The 21,377-nt window shown below is 37.8% G+C and overlaps 1 protein-coding gene across 1 annotated transcript in view; it reads right to left on the bottom strand.

The window, feature by feature from the left end:
- LOC114617084 (EGF-like and EMI domain-containing protein 1) overlaps positions 1–21,377 on the bottom strand; it is a 572,239-nt gene that overhangs the window by 433,483 nt on the left and 117,379 nt on the right. The window lies entirely within an intron of this gene.

The following is a 21,377-nucleotide window of genomic DNA, read 5'->3' on the forward strand; positions in this document are numbered from 1 at the left end:
CTCTCTCTCTCTCTCTCTCTCTCTCTCTCTCTCTCTCTTTCTGGAAATAACTAGTGAGTATCAAGGTTCAGAGAAAGTAAACAACTTGTGGAGAGGAAAACATCCCTCCACATTTAAGTATGCAAAAATAGGGAAGGTGAAAGCCAAGGCTTGACTAGGAACTCTTGGAAGAAAGAAATACTAAACAGTGGACTTCCATTGGGAATCTCATTCTACTAATAAAGTAAACAAGCACATAACCTGAAAGACATCTGTCCCGTCTCACTTTCTCCTGAACAACCCCAGAAAAAAAACGTCCTGCAACTCAAAAGTACAGTGTAATAAACCAGGCAGGAAATGCATTTAGTAAATAGGACATAGATTGATAACACAAGCCATGTCTGGCTTATTAATCAGGAGTCGTCCCCATCAAAATTATTATTTGTCTGTTATTTTTACACTACAAAATGTAAGCTCTTGACCTGGTGAGACTTCTCAATGAGTAAAGACTCTTGACTGAGGATCTGTGTTTGATCCCTGGACTCACATAGTAGAAAGGGGAGAACCAGCTCCTCAAAGTTCCCCTCTGACCTCCACATGCATGCTTTGACACTGACACAGACACATGGAAATAATGAAGAAAGGTCAGGTCTCTAAATCCCAGACAGATCTCTCTCTCTCTCTCTCTCTCTCTCTCTCTCTCTCTCTCTCTCTCTCTCTCTCTCTCTCTCTCTCTCTCTCTCTCTCTCTCTGAAACTAGTTGAGGATTAGAACTTGATGTGCCTGAAGAGGAGCATCTCCTCTGAAAAGACTCTCCCTGCTCACTGCTGTGGCTGCAGCTGGTACTCTGCAGATGCTCAGTCTATGTTGATTTCTCAGTGGCAGGCAGGGGCACTGCAGTCATTTTGGAAAGAAACAGAAGACATTCAGCCTGGTCCTGCATTCTCTTTGCTGTATGACTCTCACCAACTGCCAACTAGTGAAACTCACCTCTCTCTATAATGGACAGAAAGAAAGGAAAGTCTAATGTAGACAATTCGATCAAGGGGAAGCCGCGCATCCCTGTGCTATGTCCCCCATCACATCAGGCTGTAAAACTGAAGGATAAATTTGCCTACTTATTAGAAAAGACACACATAGATTATTCTGACTGGTCAGTAGGAGTCTCAGCTACCGCTACCATTTAGTATAACTCACAGCTAGGAATATGCTGTGCAGCCTCATTATTTAATTAAGGGTAGGAATTACAAGAGCCCTAAATGCAATGGAGCAGTGCAATTTGCAAGGGCTCACAATTTATCGTTTTCATTAATTAACATAAAGTACTGTAGGTGAATGAAATCAAGTGATCTGCTCAGCTATTAGAATTTTGAGAGTTAATTAATATCCCACCACAGATCATTGAGCTTAGAAATTATGAGTAACATATAGAATGTTAAAGAGTGTCATGATGTTTTATAAGCACGGGATACTCCTCTGTTCCTACAAATGGGCTCCTTAAGACGCTTGCTACCTTAAGTTGATTAAAGATCAGATACGGTTAAATCCACAAGAAAAAAGTAATACAATCTTAAAAAAAAACCCGTGCATTTAATTTTGCAAACACAATAAATTATTTTATTTACTTAATCAGCCAAGATGATTACCGAGCAGTAGTTGTTATTATTAAATAAAATTGTTTGTGCTTCACAAGTAGGTATCAATTTTAGACTTCTTTAATTTCTCATCAGGAAAAGAAACAAAGCCACCTACTACCGCATAGCCACATATTAAAACACAATCCAGCAAATTTTCATTTATCTTCTGAAACTGAGCATAAAGCATAGAGGTATAGGAGTCTGTGAATTGCCACCATCACAATGCCCTACCCTGAGCTTCTCTTTAACTAAGAACTGCAGCACACTGGAGACTACTGATGCTCTGCCTATCCCATGAGGAGCTGGGTGAATAAGAGTTGGTCTTGGCATTCCCAACCAAGTGTCAGTAATTAGGAACAGACACACTATTACAAGCCCAGAGATGACCATGATGTCTTCATGGTTTCCTAGCATATTTTGCTGCCTCTTATATTATCTATCAAACACACAGCCTTTGTAAGATCAAAATGCATAATGATGATTCACCAATGTTGCTGCTGATGACAACTATTCCCTCTGCTCACTTCTTTTTCAGTCATTTCTTTTCCATTCCAGGAACTATCTTCCACTCCCTAAAATGTGTTAAACACCTTAGCAGTGCTCCTCACTCCTGAAAAAGAACCCTGAAGGTTTGTTTCTTATCCAATAAAGGATACTGTTCAGGGGATGGGTAAGTGATAGATACCTAGAATTCTTATTTGAAATCTAATCCTTGATATCTCTTAATGTTGCTGTATGTAGAAATGTGGAGTATTTAACTAAGGTAGGATGTGGTCTTATGAGTAGGCTCAATATGACCTGTGTCCTTACAGAAAGGAAGCCAGGTCACAGGCATCACAAGGCAGCAGTGATCAGAACAGCCACATGCAAGCCAAATAGAGAGGCTCCAGAAGAAACAGAACCTGCCCAGCCCCCTCACCATGCACTTCAAGCATCTACAACTGGAATAGGAGTCTTGTCTGCTGTTTAAGATACCCAGGTATGACATTACCTTGTTGTAATACTAACAAACCAACACCAAAGCAGTGATGTTGATGTAAAACCTTTCTCCAGTGGCTGGCAAAGCAGAAACTACTTACATATAAGATAGTAAAGTCATGGGTAGGAAGTCATGGGTATCTACCGTGTCCTTGCTCAAAAAATAGCTTGTTCCATTGCACTCATGGTTTTTAAGAACAAAATAAAGCTTGTCCAGAAAATCTCACAAAAAATTCCAAATGTTAACACAGACAAGATAGTTTTACTTGATTTAAATGTGAAGAACCATCAGGGACCCTCCTGGTACTGGGAATGAGTTCCCTTGGAATCAGAGATTGGGAAACTTGTCACTTTGTGAAGTTACTGTGCAGTGGGTTCAGCCCCTTCCAAACTGGGTTCCCAGTGTTCTGAAGTGCTTCAAGATCACTTTTGATGACAGAGAAAGAGAAACACACAAGAACAGACTAGTCTCAGCTTGCAGTAACAATGTTGATCTAGCATCCTCAATATCTTACTCTTACCAAAACTTGTATTGGTATTTGGTATTGCCTCAAAGAACTAGACAAGGGCAACTTAAAAACCTGATAACTGGCATTTTACTCACTGTTAAGGTAAAATAGATATACAGTGAATTTCATATCTTTAAATATGCAATTTGATATGGCTTACCATATGCATGTATCCATGAGAGGACCAATAATGCCAACACAGTAAATATGTGCACAGACTCAGAGTCTGCATATACTGGGGAAATTCTCACTGAAGCCCTGTTCCCTCCCATCTCAGCCCTGAGCACCACCAAGCAAACCTGATACGTTTTTCATTTCTAAATATCAATTTGGACATCTTAAAGCCGTATGAGGCAATATTTGTTATGCTGTCACTTTTGGTCTGGATTCTCTCATTCAGCATAACTATTTTGAGATTTATATAAGATGAATGCATGAATATGTCAGCCCTTTTATTGATAACAGTATTTTATTGTATAGTCATATCACATTTTATCAGTTCACCTATTGACTAACTATAGCATTTTCAGATATGGGTACTTATTCCAGATTAATAAAGCTACAATGAACATGTGGGCCCAAAATTTTTAAAGGTTTGTGTATATTCCATTTATTTGTTTGTGTGAGCCAACAGAGCCCAGAGCCCAGTCATAAGTGTCCAGTCCCCTAGGTCTGGAGTTACGGGTAGTTGTGAGGTGCTGGGAACTGAACCCAGGTTTTCTGAGACAGCAGTAAGCAGTAAGCACTGTTAATAGCTGACCCATTTCTCTGCCCACCCAAGTATGAATTTTTGTGTGAACATATGCTTTCAATTTCTGGGAAAATGACAAGACATAAGTAGATGAATAATTTTTGTTATGTTTAGTTTGTAAGAAAGCATTGAATTGTCTGCAGAGTTACTGTATCACCTTCATATTTCCACCTGCAGTCTATGGAAGCTCTAACTGCTTTACACTCTTGCTGGCATGGTCAGTTTTTAAACTGTAGAGTAGAATGCCGCATGGTTTTTTTATTTGCATTCCTCAAGTGATTTGCAATTTTCAACATCTTTTTGTGTACTGATCTGCCATCTGCACATCTTCCTTGCTGATATATCGTTAACAGTTTGCCAATCTTTAAACCCAGTTATTTCCCTACTGAGTGTTGATCCTCGTTTATGCACCCTGGGCATGTGTTCTCCAACAGATGTATACATTCCAGACTTCATCTCCTATTTTGTGGTTTACCACCTTTATTCTCTTCATAGTATATTTTTAAGAACAAAAATTTTACTTTAAATGAATTCTAATTTATTACCTTGGTTTTCTGGGGATTGAAATTTCAGTAGAAGAAATGTGACAGACAACATAAGATCCTAAAAGTTTTCTGTTTTGCATTCTTCAGTCCATTGGCTTTGTTTTATATTTAGATCTAAAATCCACTTTGAATTGTTATTTTCTTGTTCTGTTCTTTCCTGTTGCATATGGATAGCCAATAATTCAGTGCCATTTGATGAAAAAAATATCCCTTATACACTGAATTGGCGTTACAGTTTTGTAGAAAACCAGCTGTCTGTGTGTATGCATATGAGCCTATTTCTGGACTCTCTTCTTCTGTTCCATTGATATATCCATCTGTCCTTATGCCAATACCATGTTGCTTTGATCGCTGTAGATGTGCCAGTCTTGGTACTAAGTAGTGTCAGTTCCCTAACTAGTCTCCTCTTCAAAGTCTCTTTGGCTATTTTGATTCCTTTATATTCTCACAGAGTCTATATAATAGTTTTCACCAAAAGAAACACATGGGTGGGTTTCCACTGACAATATAATGATGCCCCAGATCAGCTTATGATTTAACAGTACTGTGTCCTCTGTCTCCCAAACCAAGCATACCTGTTGATTATTTATATGGCCTTTAGCAGCTGTCAGCTCTGTTTGTAATCATATTGTAAGTTATTGCCTTTTTTTTTTTTTGAGGTTATTGTCTTAGTTAAGATTTTCCTTTGCTCTGAAGAGACACCATCATCAAGGCAACTCTTATAAAGGAAAACATTTAGTTGGGTCTGGCTTACAGTTTCAGAAGTTTAGTCCATTATCATCAGAGCAGGAAGGATGGAAGCACACAGACAGACATGGTGCTGTCAAAAGAGCTCACTCATACTTCTGCATCTTGATTCAGAGGCAACCAGGAGAGACTGGTATCTACTGTCAGTGAGGAGAAAGCTCTCTTCCATCCTCGGTGGAGCCTGATCATAAAAGGAGACCTCTGAAACCCACCCACACAGTGACACACTTCATCCAGCAAGGACACACCTAACAGTGCCACTCCCTATGGGCCAAGCATATTCAAACCACCACAGTTATCATTGTTCTTCTCGTGTTGTTCAGGTGTGAGGGCCTTGTGCATGCTAGTCAAGTGTCCTTTCCTAAGTTATAACTTCTATGTATTTTGACCTGTTATAACTTTTTTTCTCCTGCTAAACAGAACCAAATTATTGCTATGTCTTTCCCTTCCATTGTAAGCAGAATCATTCTGTTAACATGAGTATATGACTTATATTATTTCAAATTGTTATTTATTTTTAAAATATTTACCATATATTCCCTCACCTTGCTGAACTCACTTCTTAGTACTGTCACCTTTCTTATATTTTAAGTCATATTTCTTGTACCACATGCAAATGGAGCTTTCCTTCCCAGTTCCCAGTGAGTATGCTGTGAAGTTCTTTTCTCTGGTTAATTTTGCTGCCTGAGAAGCTTCTCCTGGTGATGAATAGAAGTGAGAGGAGGGAATGTCCTTTTGGTATTCCTCATCTTTCCAGGGAAGGATCAGTGTCCACAGCCAATACTTGCAATGCTACTTCCTGTTGATTTTGTAGATGCCTTCATTAGGTGAGCTTCTCATCTACTTGTCTATTTCCTTCTTTGCTCTGAGATTTTTTCCTTTATTTTGTTTTTGGTCTACAAGTACTGATTCTGCAACTCTCCCATACAAGAAAAAGGCCTCCAATAATCAGATATTTCAAGATGGAAGGATTTAAAAACCTAGATATTCCAATGTTCTTTAATACGTATAATGAATTGATTAACATGGTTTTTCCATTTGTTAATTTGTTAGTTTTATAGTCCATCACATTACATTCCTGAGATAAGTCCCACTTGATTAGTATATAGTATTCATTCTAAACCTCACTTAATCATTTGAGTTTCACAGCACTATTGGTTATAAAGAATGAGTTGGGAAGTACTCCTTCAAGTTCTGAAAAAAGAATCTGTAATAAATACTATTGTTTCCTTTTTCAACGTTTAGGAAATTTACCACAAAGGCTCACAGCTCTGCAACTTTCCTTATTGGGTATTTTGAACCATGAATGCAAGTTCCATGTATGTGTAGGAGTGAGGACATCAGTCACGTTCATGTCATTGCACACTAGACCTAGAATCTTGCTGCATGTTAAGCAGTTACTCCACCAGTGAGCTGTATCCCCACACCATGAGGTTCATTCTCAGTAAGCTTTGGTAGTTAGAGTCTTTGGGTGAATATCCCCATTACATGCAACTTGTTGCATGTATTTGTTTAAGTTGTATTCTATTTCCTTACCATTTTATATACAAATGTTGAATGCATAGTGATGCCATCTCTTTTATTCCTGATGTCAGTAATGTATATATTCACTCTATCTCCTCATCATCTGGCTAATTTTTTTAAATTGATTTCATCAAGGAACCAACTTCAACCGCATTGATTTTCCTTCGATGCTTTCTGTTATCTAGCTTATGGATTTCTTCTATGATCTTTACTATTTCTTTGTTGTTGTTGTGGTTTACTTTGAATTTAATTTACATGCATTTCCCTTTCTTAAAATGGAAGTCGAGGTCATTGCCTGTATTTCTAATATAAGCCAGCCTTGAGTGCTAAAAGTTTTCCTCTAAGTATCACATTAGTAGCACGATAAAAACTTATGATCATCCTGCATTTCCATGGATATTCAGTTAAACTACACCCTGTCCTTTGAATTCCTTTTCTCACTCATGAATTATTTAAGATGTTATCATTGGCTTATAAGCATTTATGGATTTTTCACATTTCTTTCTGATATTTACTTTATGCTAATTATGATTGTAGTTAGAGACTACTTTTATGACTTGAATCCATTAAATTCATTTCATTTTGTTTTATGAGCCAATGTGGTTATCTTTGTTCTGTTAAGTCACTTGCAGAGTTTGGTTGCTTGGGGATGGCTTTCCCTTTCAGAGTTTGTTAGATGGCTTGGAACCACTGCATAGTTTAGAACTAATTATCCCCCACAACAGAATACTATATCCAATAATCTATTAGGACTTTCCCAATTTGGGGTGATAAGAACACACTTTACATTTTATCCTGTGAGTATCACATAATTTTTTATGATAAGGCCTCTCACCAGGCTGGACTGGAGCTTACTGTATTACTCAGACTGGCCTAAAATGCACAACTCTCAGACCTGTAGGTATTTTATGCCAAGTTCAAACATCTTTAAAACAATCTTTAAGATTATTCTTTGGCTCCTTTGTCAAAGATCAAGTGACCACAGGTGTGTGGGTTCATTTCTGTGTCTTCAATTCTATTCCATTGATCTTCCTGCCTGTCTCTGTACCAATACCATGCAGTTTTTATCACTGTTGCTCTGTAGTACAGCTTGATGTCAGGGATGGTGATTCCCCTAGAAGTTCTTTTATTGTTGAGATAGTTCTCACTATCCTGGGTTTTTTTGTTATTCCAAATGAATTTGCAAACTGCTCTTTCTATCTCTATGAAGAATTGAGTTGGAATTTTGACGAGGATTGCATTGAATCTGTAGACTGCTTTCAGCAAGATGGTCATTTTTACTATATTAATCCTGCCAATCCATGAGCATGGGAGATCTTTCCATCTTCTGAGATCTTCAATTTCTTTCTTCAGAGACTTGAAGTTCTTGTCATACAGATCATTCACTTGCTTGGTTAGATTCACACTATATAGTATTTTATATTATTTGTGACTATTGTAAAGGATCTCCCTCTCCTCCTGCCCCTCCCCCTTCCCCTCGTCTCCCCTTTCCCCCTCCCTTTCCCTCTCCCTCCCCTTCTCCTTTTTCCTCTCTGCCTTGTGCTTGAGGATCAAGATATAAGCTCTTAATTACTGAGCTAGCAACATAACTGCCTGCCAGCTGCCATGTTCCATCCCATGGTGATCATGGACTCACCTTCTGAAACTGTTGGTCCCAATAATCTACTTTTCTATAAGTTGCCTTGGTCATGGCATCACAGCACTAGGAAAACTAGTTAATACAGTAGAAAATAACACTGAACTCCTGATCCTCCTGCCTCTACTTCTCAGGTGATAAAATTACAAGTGGTCCACCATGTGACTCTAGAAGATTCTTTCTAAGATTCTTCCTAAGTGATTTTGATGGTCAATACTGGAACTAAAGAAGAATCATCAGTAGATCCCAGAATTCCTTCACTGTATAGCCATCACTCATCCTAGAACTCTGTTCCTGGGAGTCTTTCTCAATGCTCAGCTCTGTGTTTTCAACTCCAGAGTCTTAGGATTTTCCTGGTTTACCTTCCCTAGGTAATGGTTTGCAAAATTTTGTATATGTGAACTGGGACAGTAAAAGTCAAGATCCCATGTTTCCTGTCTCATGACCCTGAATTTATGGCCTGATACCTCAGATCTTGAAAACTATTACATATATATTTAATCTATTTGTGGATAGTGGTTTTATGCCAGATATTAAACCCAATTTCTGCTATTCTATTATGAAAAGAACTGGCATTATCGTAATTCACCCTTTTAATGTTTTAATATGCGTGTTTTCCTCAAAGTAGACTTATCTATTAACTATTCTTATTTGTTGTATTGAGACGCTGATGGGATTTTAATTTTGGCAGATAAAATCAAATGAGAAAGTCTAACCTTGAGCTTGATGATGTAATATTAGAGAAAGCACTAAATTCATATGGAGCTAGAAATTAGCTGTAGAATAGCGTCTTTTAGACATAACATAGCCACTGTGATCATAAATCCACAGCAGTTGTGGATGTTAGCATAAGCTCTGAAGAAAATCACAAAAGCAAGACAGTCAACAGCCCAGCATCAGTGCATTAGGGGCTCACAAATCCATGCACCCAGCTGAACAGCTATTGGCTGTTGTTGCTGATTGAGGAAGGAGAGTCAGTTTTTCTTTAACAACATGGCCCATGACAGGATGCTCATGCCCTAGTGGGTGGTGCTCTACATCCATGAGCTTGTGGAAAGCACTGATTGAATGCAGTGCATTGTTATAAAAAAAAGTGGTACATGAATTTGTAAGGGGTTATCAGGTCTGATAAGAGGTTGAGGGATAGAAGCAGGTTGGAAGACAGGTAAGTTTGTTGTTGCTACTGCTATTGTTTTTAATGACATGGTCTCACTTCAAAAACCAGGGTGGCCTTGAATTATCAGAGATCTGACTGCCTCTGCAGTATATAAGTATATAAATATATTAAAAATATGTAAGTATATTAAAGTATATATATATGTATATTAGTATATAAGTATATTAAAATACATATGTATGTTAGTATATCAGTATATTAAAAGTGTGACCCACCATACCCAGCCCTTCGATAATGATTTTAACAGGCTGTATTCATGGATGAAATTAAGAAAGAATGCCTGTTTGTTTTAGTAAATAAAAAGCAGTATCTTGGGAGCATAAAATAGGATTTTCAATTGAAGAAAATAAACCACAAGCCAAAGATTTTTTTAATTCTACTAATGTAGGATTTAAAAAAAATGAAAAGAAAATAAAACCTATATTTCTAGGAAGCTCAGGAACAAAAAGAGGACAGAAAGTTCATTCAAGAGGCATAAACAGAACAGACAGCAGCAAAACACAGGCCAGCCCTGACCGGGAAGAGTCAAACTTATAGCCACGATGCTTGGGCCATGGCTGCAATTTGTCACAACCATAGTGTGACATCAGTGATGGTCATTTGCAGACTCACCTCCTACAGCCTTGTAACCTCTCTGACATGTCTAATCCATACTTCATTACTGAATCTCTAGCCCTTCAGTTTAATGTCACAGCATGTCACTCCAAAAGGGATAAAAATGAAGAGACTAAAGAAATGGGGAAATATAAATGTACAACCTTGCGTAGAGAAAACAGGGGTACTTGGTAACATGTGGACCTTTTAAAGACACACAACTCTATACTTCTTGGTAGCTGTTTGTAAGTAAAATGTGATGTTTATAAAAATACTCATCAAAAGAAGTGTTATCTCTTATTTTGAATATGCTTTTATTTTTTCAAGGAAAAGATTAATAATTTTATAGCAATGTTTTATTCAATTTGTATGCTTCCTGAAAAAAAAATGATTTTTAAGAACAGTATGTAAAAAATTCCTGAATCTTTCCAGTATTCAATGTCCCTTCTGTCTAGTAAACAAAACCATCTTGGAATTTAGCACAAAAAAATTTACATTTCTTACTAATGGGAGTATTCCATTAGATAGCAAAAATAGCTGGCCATATTTAACGACTTCCCCTTGCTGAGGTAGTCCAGCCCTAGCACACAGATAATGGAGGAGAGCCCACAGACTCCGTGCCATCCACCTGCTCTTCCTCTTGACATCATTTATCAAGCTTGACAGGCTTTCCCAGCAGAACCCACTTGGACACAGACTCATCCTGAACATTATACTTGAGCTAGCCACAACCAATTGAGCAGAATCTGCACATGGCATGGAAAAGCTTTAACCAGTCTGAATGACAGCTCTCTTTGTGACTCTTTTAGCAAAGAAGGTCCATTTTTATTCCTAGTGATTATTCCTTGGCTTTATCAACACATCTTGTATCTGCAAGCATAACCAAATTCATCTTTTAAAAATTACAAAGATCTCACAGTGCTTTTGACTGCCAGAGGTCTTAAAAATGAATTTATTAATGTACATAGATACCATTTGCAAATATCATAAAAATATCTGGAAAGATATTTTTTCCAAATACAATGAAGTGTAACATCACTGTGTATGTAATATCACACTGTGCATAATAAAAGTGATTTTAAAATTAAGATCTTTTCCTTAAGAGAGAAAAAGCTAAAAATTAGTAAAATGAACATATAAATACTGTACTACCTATTGTGTTTACATGTGTGTGTGTACATGTATGAGTGTACATTATTTTCTGAAACAAAGATGAGACCAAGCAAGTGTGTCAGGAGAGACAAGATGATGTCACTTTTTCCAATAAGATTGATTGTTGAAAGTACATAGTGCCAGCATGGTTGACACAAACTGAGATCTCAGGACTGACACACTAACTGCTTTTGCTGTTATGTCAGAATATTTGAATCTAATTGAGAGTGGTGTTTCAACAGAAATTGCCGTGACACTTCTACAGCAGAAGTATAAACCTAATATCACTTCAGTCAAAGGAAAATAAACCATGCTTTCACTACCTAATGCTGGAGAAACAGATAATCTTTGATCTGTTCAAAGGAAAACCACAGCAAAAGCCATTCATTCAAATATAAATAACCACACTTAAAATAATCCCTTCATGAACATAGATCACTGTGGAATGTATGACACAAGAGTGACATAGGGGTTCAAAAAAGTATTTCCCCGAAACATAATCTGATGGTGACCACCAGATCACAGTCACCGTGAATGGGTTTCCTCCATTTGTGTAGCCAGATACTTCCCAGTGACTAAATATTCATCAGTGAGAAATGAGTGAGGATGATGTGGAGCATCCAGTTTCAACCAGTAAAAGATAGAAATGCAACCATGAGAAATGCAGGAGAGTGAGCACACTGACTTAAGGAAGGGAGGCCAGCACTGCAGGCAAGCCCAGCCCAAAAGGGAAGGCAGTCAGCCATTAAGACTACTCATGAAATACAACTGAACTGAATTTAACAAACTCTGTTACCATGAGCCTTGCCATGCTCAGCTAAACCAACATCTAGCTCAGTTTACCTGTCAGTCACTTCAACTACACTTGGTTATGGTACCCTCAAATAACTGAGTAAATAATACATACCAGTTAGTAGAAGTAACTTTTGAGAGTCACAGAAACTTCTTTTGAAACATTATTTCTGACAGCCCAGCCCAAGTTTCTCCCTATCTCCAATGCTAACTAGTAACTTGTCTGATTCCCCTGTGTTCTTATTTGTTGTTAATCTTGAGAAAGCTTTCAACCATTTCCAGCCTTGCCTTTATGGTATAAAAATCCCATTATCTTTTATATAACCACTATTTTAGTTAGAAATTATGTGCATATTATTTCTTAGTCTACCCACATCCAACCTCTTGATTAGGAAGACATGAGAGTCTTATGCCATTTTCACTGATCACAGAAAGTGATCGGGAAAGGTGTTGACATAATGAGATGGAATCAGAACAGAATTGCGAATGAAGGATGTCTAAGTGGAGTGAAACAGCTGGTTCATTAATGATTAGTGGAGGGTCCATATTATATTCCATTCCTAATTAAGTACCTCTTCCTTTATTTACCAATTTCCAAATTCTAAGTCATGATGGCATGCTCAAACAAGCTGAGGGCTAAGAGCCTTCTATCACAGGTTTGTAACTACATCTTCGATACCTGTAATATAAAATTGTCAGGACAAGATTCTTCCTTTAATCAGGCTACAGTTAAGTGCCAGGGCAGAAATGATGAGCTCAAAACTCACAATGATACCATCAGCCTCCACAGGTCTTTCTTGCTGACACCTCAAGAACGTAGACTGGCAAGCTTATTAGGCTACTTTCCCGAGTTCTGTATGCCCAAAGCACTTCCAAGCCTCTGAAAACCTTAGACTCTGTGAGAAATACCTGGGTCTCCTGCACAATGTCTTAATGAGGGTAGATGCTTGAGGCTAGGTACCAAAGACCTAAAACTCATTAAACTCTCATTAAAACATAAGCCAGATTGTGTCATTTTCAGTTCATATTTCACAGCTTTATCTCACTGCACATGGAACAGAAACTAACTTATTCTTATAGTCTGCAAAGTGGCCACGGGGTGTTCCTTCCATATACTGGTTTCTCTCCTCCACTCTGTCCTCTCTTACACAGAGTTTATGTAGATGTTAAGTCTTCACAGACACCTTCCTGCCTCTCAGCTTTTGTACTATTTCTTCTTCCTAGAATGTTCTTCTACCACAATCTACATACATTGTTCCCTTATCTTTGGTGGTGCCCTACCAAACCCTCCTGCCTTGGTGATGGTAATACCTCTTCTAACTACTGTCACTCAAGGTGTGAACTTTCATTCACCTTTGTCTGATTTCCTATTGGTCTTGTTTATTATTTCTTCATACATATTTATTGCTTCCTCACATCCTAGAAATATTACTGTCAGGTTATTGTTGTTTTCTTTGCATTTGGACACACATTACTCTCGAGCCAGGACTTTGTGTCTTGCTACCTGCTATATTACCTACAGCTCAAATTGTACCTGACATCCAGGATACTGTATCTGACTGATGCAACAGATGAATGAATTGTTTCAGCTCCCAGTAAAACCTGCAGCAAGATTAACTCAGTCACTCTGCTCAGTTGAATCAGAAATAATTAGACAGAAGACATGATTCTTTTTTGCATAATTAATTCAAAGCAAGGCACAGTGAGAAAACCTAGGAATATAAAAGAGGTAAACTGTAACAGTCTCCTTTGCTTTAATTTTCTATTTTTTCCAAGCAGATATCTGATGCCTCTTTCTCAAAACCTAGAATGTGGTATGAAATATACAAATAACCTCTCTGAAAGAGCAAGACTCTGCCATTCCACTGAAAAGTGCTTGGAAAAGAATCTTTTAGGATCAAATTAGACTTGGTCAGGTGTCTGACTTGTCTCCTTCAGATAATCTCAAATATCTAACCAAAATTACACAACTGAAGACCATAAAGAACATAAGCTCTGAGCTTGAAGAAGAATATTACTCAGGAAAGAAAAGACATTCTTTTGGTGTTAGGATTTCCCCAAGAAAATTTCTGTAAAAACATAAGAATCCATGTTCTAGCATAAAGTGGTAGCTTGGTTCCAGCATGGTTCTTGGAAACTTCATGTAGATATATGTTCATATGTGAGGTGTATGTACACACATACACATGCTTATATGTGTGCATATATGTGTATATGTGCATATATAATATGTGTGAATGTGTGTATGTTACAGAAAGAAAGAGAGTGAGAGAGAAGGATGTCCCTTTTCCTGATTGTTTATGCACAAATACATTTTAGAGAGCTGAGCACTGTCTGACTTGAGTCCATAGAACTAGAATTGTGTTTGAAAGTGAATAACTAATTTAATCAACTTTGCTTTTCTTTCCTGCAAATCTTCAATACATTTTAGTATACCAAAGCCAAATAAGTATGAAGAGATAAAAAACAAGTTATGTAAAGTATCATATCTGATGGCAAGAAGGAGGGAAGAGTAGCCCACAAGAACAGATGTGCTACCTTGTTTATTTTCATTTTTCTGAGTGCAGAAATCCAACACACACACACACACACACACACACACAGAGAGAGAGAGAGAGAGAGAGAGAGAGAGAGAGAGAGAGAGAGAGAGAGAGGATCTGTTGAAGCATCCCAGTCTTGAGTCACAAGTTAGCTATACATGCCGCAAATTGAAGTTGCAGTATGTTCACAATGGGTTCTATTTCTGAGAATAGTCCATACTGCTTTCCCAATGTACCATTAGTTTCTAAGGCAGTGTTTCTCAGTCTTCCTAATGCTATGTCCCTTTAATGTTCCTCGTGTTGTAGTGACCCCCAACCATAGAATTATTTTTGTTGCTACTTCATATTTGTAATTTTTGCTATGGTTATATGTTGTAATGTAAATATCTTATATGCAGAAGGTGTTAGGTGACCCCTTGTGACTCACAGGTTGAGAACCACTGTTCTAAGGGATTGTAGACAAAGTGCCACATTGAGTATTGAAAACACGCATAGTGATGGAGGCTGGAAGACCAAAGTCAATGTAGCATCGTGGTTAAGTCATTCTGTAGCCCTAAGCACCCCTCTTCCCTGACTTCTGACTCACCTATGGGGGACTGACAGCAGTCCTCAATCTTACTTGGCTCCTGGATGCATCACTCCAAGCTCTGTCTTTGCAGAAATCCTCTTTTGTGCCATTTTTTCATATAGATGCCATCATTATGGATGTCACCTAAGCCTGCTCTAGTTCAGTATGTCCAGATCCTAAGTTAAATGCATCTATAGAGCTCTATTTACAAGTACACTCACAGGTTCTCAAGGATGTGGATTTTGTCAGAGTGCTGCTCTGTTCTGCACAGAATGAAGAAGATATGCCACCCTACCAGAACTACAGCAACTGAAGAGATTATCTTTTGTAAAACAAACTAGTTCTTCTTTACAGAATGGTGCAATAGGAAATGAATATATCAAAAAAGCCTTATTTAATATTTTAAAATAAGAGATCTTCTCCAGTGATATGCAAAGTTACTTATTGGAATTCTGTAGTTTTGATTCCCTAGAAATGTATTGCCACAGAAGGTCTGTGGGAGCAACCAACACATCACAAATTTAAAACAAAGGAAAAGCCACCTTGAAGGTGAGATTGTTGCATCTCCAAGTAGTTCCAGGGGAGGATACTGCATATCTTCAGCCAGCAAGACATGATGGCAAAGGGCTCAGCAGCACACAGTGGGGTAGCTCTAATTTCATCTCAGTTCTGCAGCACAGAAAATGAGAGCGCCTCTTCTTCACTTAGCTGTCCCTGACTTCCTATTAAATAATGTCACCCTAACATTCTCATATAGCTACATGTATTTTTTCATTAAATTATCATTACAAATATCACTGAATCAATAGTAAAGAAAAGAAAACTTATATGAACAGGCCAAATATAGGAAGGCTGATGCTGATAAGCTGTGTTATTCCACAGTCCTCTGATCGAAAGGAGAAAGCTGAGTAGTGAACCTATTTAAGGGTTTTCAACAGGGCATAGCCTTGCCCTTTTGGACACTATCAATTGTCTTGCCACATGACAAATCTTTGCATTAATAAATCAAGTCAAAACCATTGGTAGGCAATCAGATGAAATTGAATATCTATAATTTGCAGTCAGAGAAGGATCATATGATAACCCACAGGTTAATCTCATTTAAATGAAGATTTTTCCCTTCTTATTAAGATGTAATCAAGTTTAGGCTGAAATACTCTTTGTGCTCTAAACTTAGAACACGCCAAGAAACGTACACTTACATAAATATATTTATGAATGTATGTCACGTGATGTATATACACAATAATTTAGAAGACAATTTTATATTAGAAAGTATCACATTCAGGGAGAAGATAAACATTGTACAATAAGAATGAAAACATCAAAAGTTCCTAATTTAAAAAGAAATTTCAGGGCAAGGTGATACATGTTTCCCTTATGTCAGGGGACCAAGCCAGAAACTCCAGGTTGAGTTCAGTTACCTTGACTTATTAAAGAAAGTGCTACAAAGTAATAGCCAGTATGGAGGTGTTCTACTTCACTTCTTCTCCTGAGATAAGACATTGACAGAAATCACTGGCAGGGCAGTTATTTCAGCCTATCAGTTACTGTTCATCATTAAAAGAAATTAAGGCACATGTTCAAGTGAGGAAACCTAGAGGCAGGAAGTGAAGCACAATGCATGAGGAATGATGCATCTGGCTTGTTCAACAACTTTTCTTAAACAGCCCAGGTCCACTTGCCTAGAGTTGTACCATGCTCAGTGTCTGGACCCTTCAGGAATTAAGAAAAATGTCCCAGAGATGTACCCATAGGACAATATGATGATGGCAATCCCTCAGCTGTGGTTCCATCTTCCCAGGTGACTAATTTGTTTCAAGTTAACAAAATCTAAACACCATACCAGCACCGAAAGTACTTTAATCTGCAGCCAGGCAATGGGTGAGAGTCAGCATTGATTCTTATCCTGGCCTTGGATCAACATTTGCAGACTGGACTGAAGACTTGCAAATACATCAGTACAGTAGGGCTGGAAAGCCAGGATACAGGCAGAGGAAGCTCTAAACTGAGGAGGGCTGGATAAGAGAACAGCAGAACTAGGCAGGCAAGATGTAGGAGCTCAACAGGAAGAGGCTGAAAACCAAAACCCAAACCAAAAATCAGGGCAACAAAACAGCTCTCTCCACAACATTATCTAGCAAGTGAAAACTCCCATGTCATCCTGGAAAAGTGCCAGGAAAGAGCCTACACAGAGTGAACATAATCATGGCAGGGGTGAAACAATGAAACTATCTAAAAAATGTAAGTAGATATATTTAAAATGCTCAGAGGAAGAAAGGTATACAATGTGCAATGCTATCATAAGAAGTTATAAATATTTATAAGCCAACATCTTATGGCTTATACAGAAGGTAGAGTCAGTCACACAGGCTTGAAGGAAATAAGAGTCACAAGACTATTGATAAAGAAACTGACCATGAGCACAACACTTCCAGTTGAAAATTTATTAAAGAAATAAATTTATGAAAGAAAACCAAGATGGAATATGCTTAAAGACACACAGGATGGATTGAGATGTTCCTCATTTTCTTCATGACAGAACAGACAGCACTGAAGTTATAGATATCTTCCAAATCTCAGTGGCTTAATAACAGTGCCTTTATAATTTGCTTATGGCCTGTGTCCAAAATTGTTAAAGCAGAATGGAGGGATGGGGAATTGCTGCTCCCTCCAACATGGAAATAACAAGTATGCAAATGCTTCCCTTGTATTGGCCATACACAGTCACATAGTTCGGTTTAACCCTGAACATTGGGACTGCTGAGAATTAGAAATTCCATCTGTTCTTGCTCCAGCTAACAGAGTTCTATAAGCTACAAGTTGTGAGGGTGACAAAGGGTCAGTGTTTAAAACAATGACAACAGTACCTGAGATTTTCATGAACTTCAGAAAAAATTATTGCCAAACCACAAAAAATAAAAACATTATAAAAAACAAATAAATTATGAAACTCTGGTTTATATATTGGAAATAGTAACACTAAGGATGAAGAGAAACCATTAAAAGCTTAAGACAAATGGTAAATTATGTAGAGATACAGGCTGATTAGAATGCCATTTCTCCCATCAACTATGGAAATAGCCCCAAAATTTCTCAACACAAAAAGCAAATAGATGTCAATTTAAAATTAGATGCCCAGCTAGACCGACCTGTAACAATGAGAATCAATGACTCTTCCAGACACAAAGGGGAAAGGGGAGTTAACCACCAAGTCACTGCAAGGATTACTTGGGGAATATACTTCTGGAAGAAAAAAACATTACAGAAAGAAGGACCGGGATGTATAAAACAGTTATAATTAAATTCTAATTGGCAATTCTAATTAAACACAGTGCAAACTTTAATTTAGAAAGCTTTAAAAATATAAATGGGACAAAAATTCAGGCATTAGAAAGATAGCAGAAGAAGAGGGATACGAATAGACTGGGGCAGAATTCATTGTCTTGTTTAAAAGTAGAAAAGCTAAGTGAATTTAAATTTCTTAAGAAAAAAATATTGAGGTGAGCATAAAATATAGTTAAGTATGTATATTGAATATGTTAATATCCTTTGAATCCTATTGTTGAAATGTAGGGACATTTCTAAGTGGTAAAGGAACTGCCTACTAGCAAAAGGCCCTAGGTTCAATTCCTCAGTATTGGCAACAAAAAATAACACAAAGAAAGTCTTACATTTTTCATCTCTATAATGACAAACAAGAGCCAATGTGTAATAATTTCCTTTTGTATAGTCAAATAGTATCTAAGAGCTTGTTCGCCTAACTCTAGGTGCTAATCAATAATCAGTGAGTACCCTTACTGGGGTATAATTGCTATGAAGAGATACCATGACCATGGTAACTTTTATAAAGAATTTAATTGGGGCTGGCTTACAGTTTTAGAGGTGCAGTCCATTGCCATCCTGGCAGGAAGCATAGTAACATCCAGGCAGACATGACAACAGAGGAGAGGAGAGTTCTACACCTCGATCAGAAAACAGCCAGGAGGGGATTCTCTCTTCTGCACTAAGTGGAACATGAGCATAGGACCTCATAGTCCACCCCCACAATGACACATTTCCTCCAACAAGACCACACTTATTCTAACAATGGTACACTTCCTAATAGTGTCATTCTATGGGGGCCAACCATTCAAACTTGAGTCTATGTAGGCCAACCCTATCCAAACAACAAACTATCCAAACTATCCAAACTACAGCAAGCAACATCCTTACAGTGACAACATTTGTCAACTTAATATCACAATGTTGCCACAGAGCAGTATGAATGCTGCCCCATCTATTCAGAGAACATAAGTGACCAAGTAGTGAGACTAGATCTAACTAAAGATGAAAGGGCAATGAAGATTTATGTCAGCCAGCCGTGAGCAAAGAGAGTCTGTCTTAGAGTTACTGTGGCTATAATGAAAAAGTTTTATCATAAAACAATTTGTGGAGGAAAGCAGTTATCTGGCTTACACTTCCACACTGTAGTCCATCATTGAAGGATGTCAGGACAGGAACTCAAACAGAGGAGAGACCTGAAGCCAGGAGCTGATGCAGAGGCCATGGAGGAGTGCCACTTACTGGCTTGCTCCTCGTGCCTTGTTCAGCCTGATTTGTCATAGAATCCAGGAACACCAGCCAGGATGGCATCACCTATAATGGACTGAGCCCTCCCCCATAAGTCAGTAATTAAGAAAATACCCTACAGTTTTGCCATCAGTTGCATCTTTTGGAGGCATTTTCTCAATTGAAGCATCCTCCTCACTGATGGCACTAGCTTGTGTCAAGATGACATTAGCCAGTGCAGGGTCATTTCAGAGGGAAGAAAGATATTAGTCAAGGTAGTGACACAGAAAATGGTGACAGAGGAAGCCATCTGCACAGCATGGGTAATTAAAGGGATCTTCACCTGTATCTTACCTATAACCATTAATAATGCTAAATGATGGTCTTTTCTTATCACTATGCACCTATAATTTTAAAAATGTTTCTGACAAAACATCCTGAAAAATAACATGAAGGTCTACATTCTAAACAGTTATACATATTAAGCTTATTGAGTTTAATAATTATATATAATTATTATATATAGAATATATTATATCTATAGAATATATATTCTAGTAGTTACTTGTTTGCCTTCTCATTAATGTTGTATTCTGCAAACAAGTTCAGAGAGCAGCTGGTACTAATTTCTACTTCTCTAACTAGTCTCTGATCGATAAAGGCTAAACTACACACATTCATTTCAAATACAGTTTTAAAATTCAGAACCACTTGAGCTTGCTTCAGGTGCAATGTCTCCAACACATGCAGTACTATCTGTTCCTGCATTTAATCAGTAGACTCTAAACAGAATTCGCAGCACCATCTTGGATAGAACAAAAAAGAACACAAAGTACATTTGCACTGTCATTCTGTGAGGCTGCTTCAGACTTTTTATTTGTGCTTCAATTTTTAAACAGTGAAAAAGCACAAAGTATTGGGTATGATGCTTTCATTGATGAACTAAATTATTTATTTATATGTGTTTATTCAGCATTTAAAAATTTAAAGTATATTCTAATTTCAATGTTGTTTCAAAGCTCTCCTAGCGATTGCAGGAAAATAATTTGGTTATCTAGAGAAGAAAGGGTTAAGAGAAATCTGCTCCAGGTGTCAAACACTTGAGCTAAGTACTGGAGGCAGCATTTCATAGCTGTGAAAGGTATGGGAAGTGTATGAGTTACCTACCCATCCTAGTGATGTCCTACAAGAAGTACGTCAAGTGGGAAGTCATTGTTATGTGATATAAGACGTATAGGAGGGTGTCATTTCCCTAATTTCTTTTTCAGTCTGTTTATCTTTCATGTAGAGGAAGGCTACTGATTTGTTTGAGTTGATTTTATAACCAGCCACTTTGCTGAAGTTGTTTATCAGGTTTAGGAGTTCTCTGGTGGAAGTTTGGGGGTCACTTAAGTATACTATCATATCATCTGCAAATAGCGATATTTTGACTTCTTCCTTTCCTATTTGTATCCCTTTGACTTCTTTTTGCTGTCTAATTGCTCTGGCTAAGACTTCCAGTACTATATTAAAACAACCCTGAGATTCCATCTCACACCAGTCAGAATGGCTAAGATTAAAAACTCAGGTGATAGTAGATGCTGGCGAGGGTGTGGAGAAAGAGGAACACTCCTCCATTGTTGGTGGGACTGCAAGATGGTGCAACCACTTTGGAAATCAGTCTGGCGGTTCCTCAGAAAATTGGACATAGCATTACC

This window comes from Grammomys surdaster, unplaced genomic scaffold (genome assembly GCF_004785775.1).
Source record: "Grammomys surdaster isolate TR1022 unplaced genomic scaffold, NIH_TR_1.0 62, whole genome shotgun sequence".
Lineage (NCBI taxonomy): Eukaryota > Metazoa > Chordata > Mammalia > Rodentia > Muridae > Grammomys > Grammomys surdaster.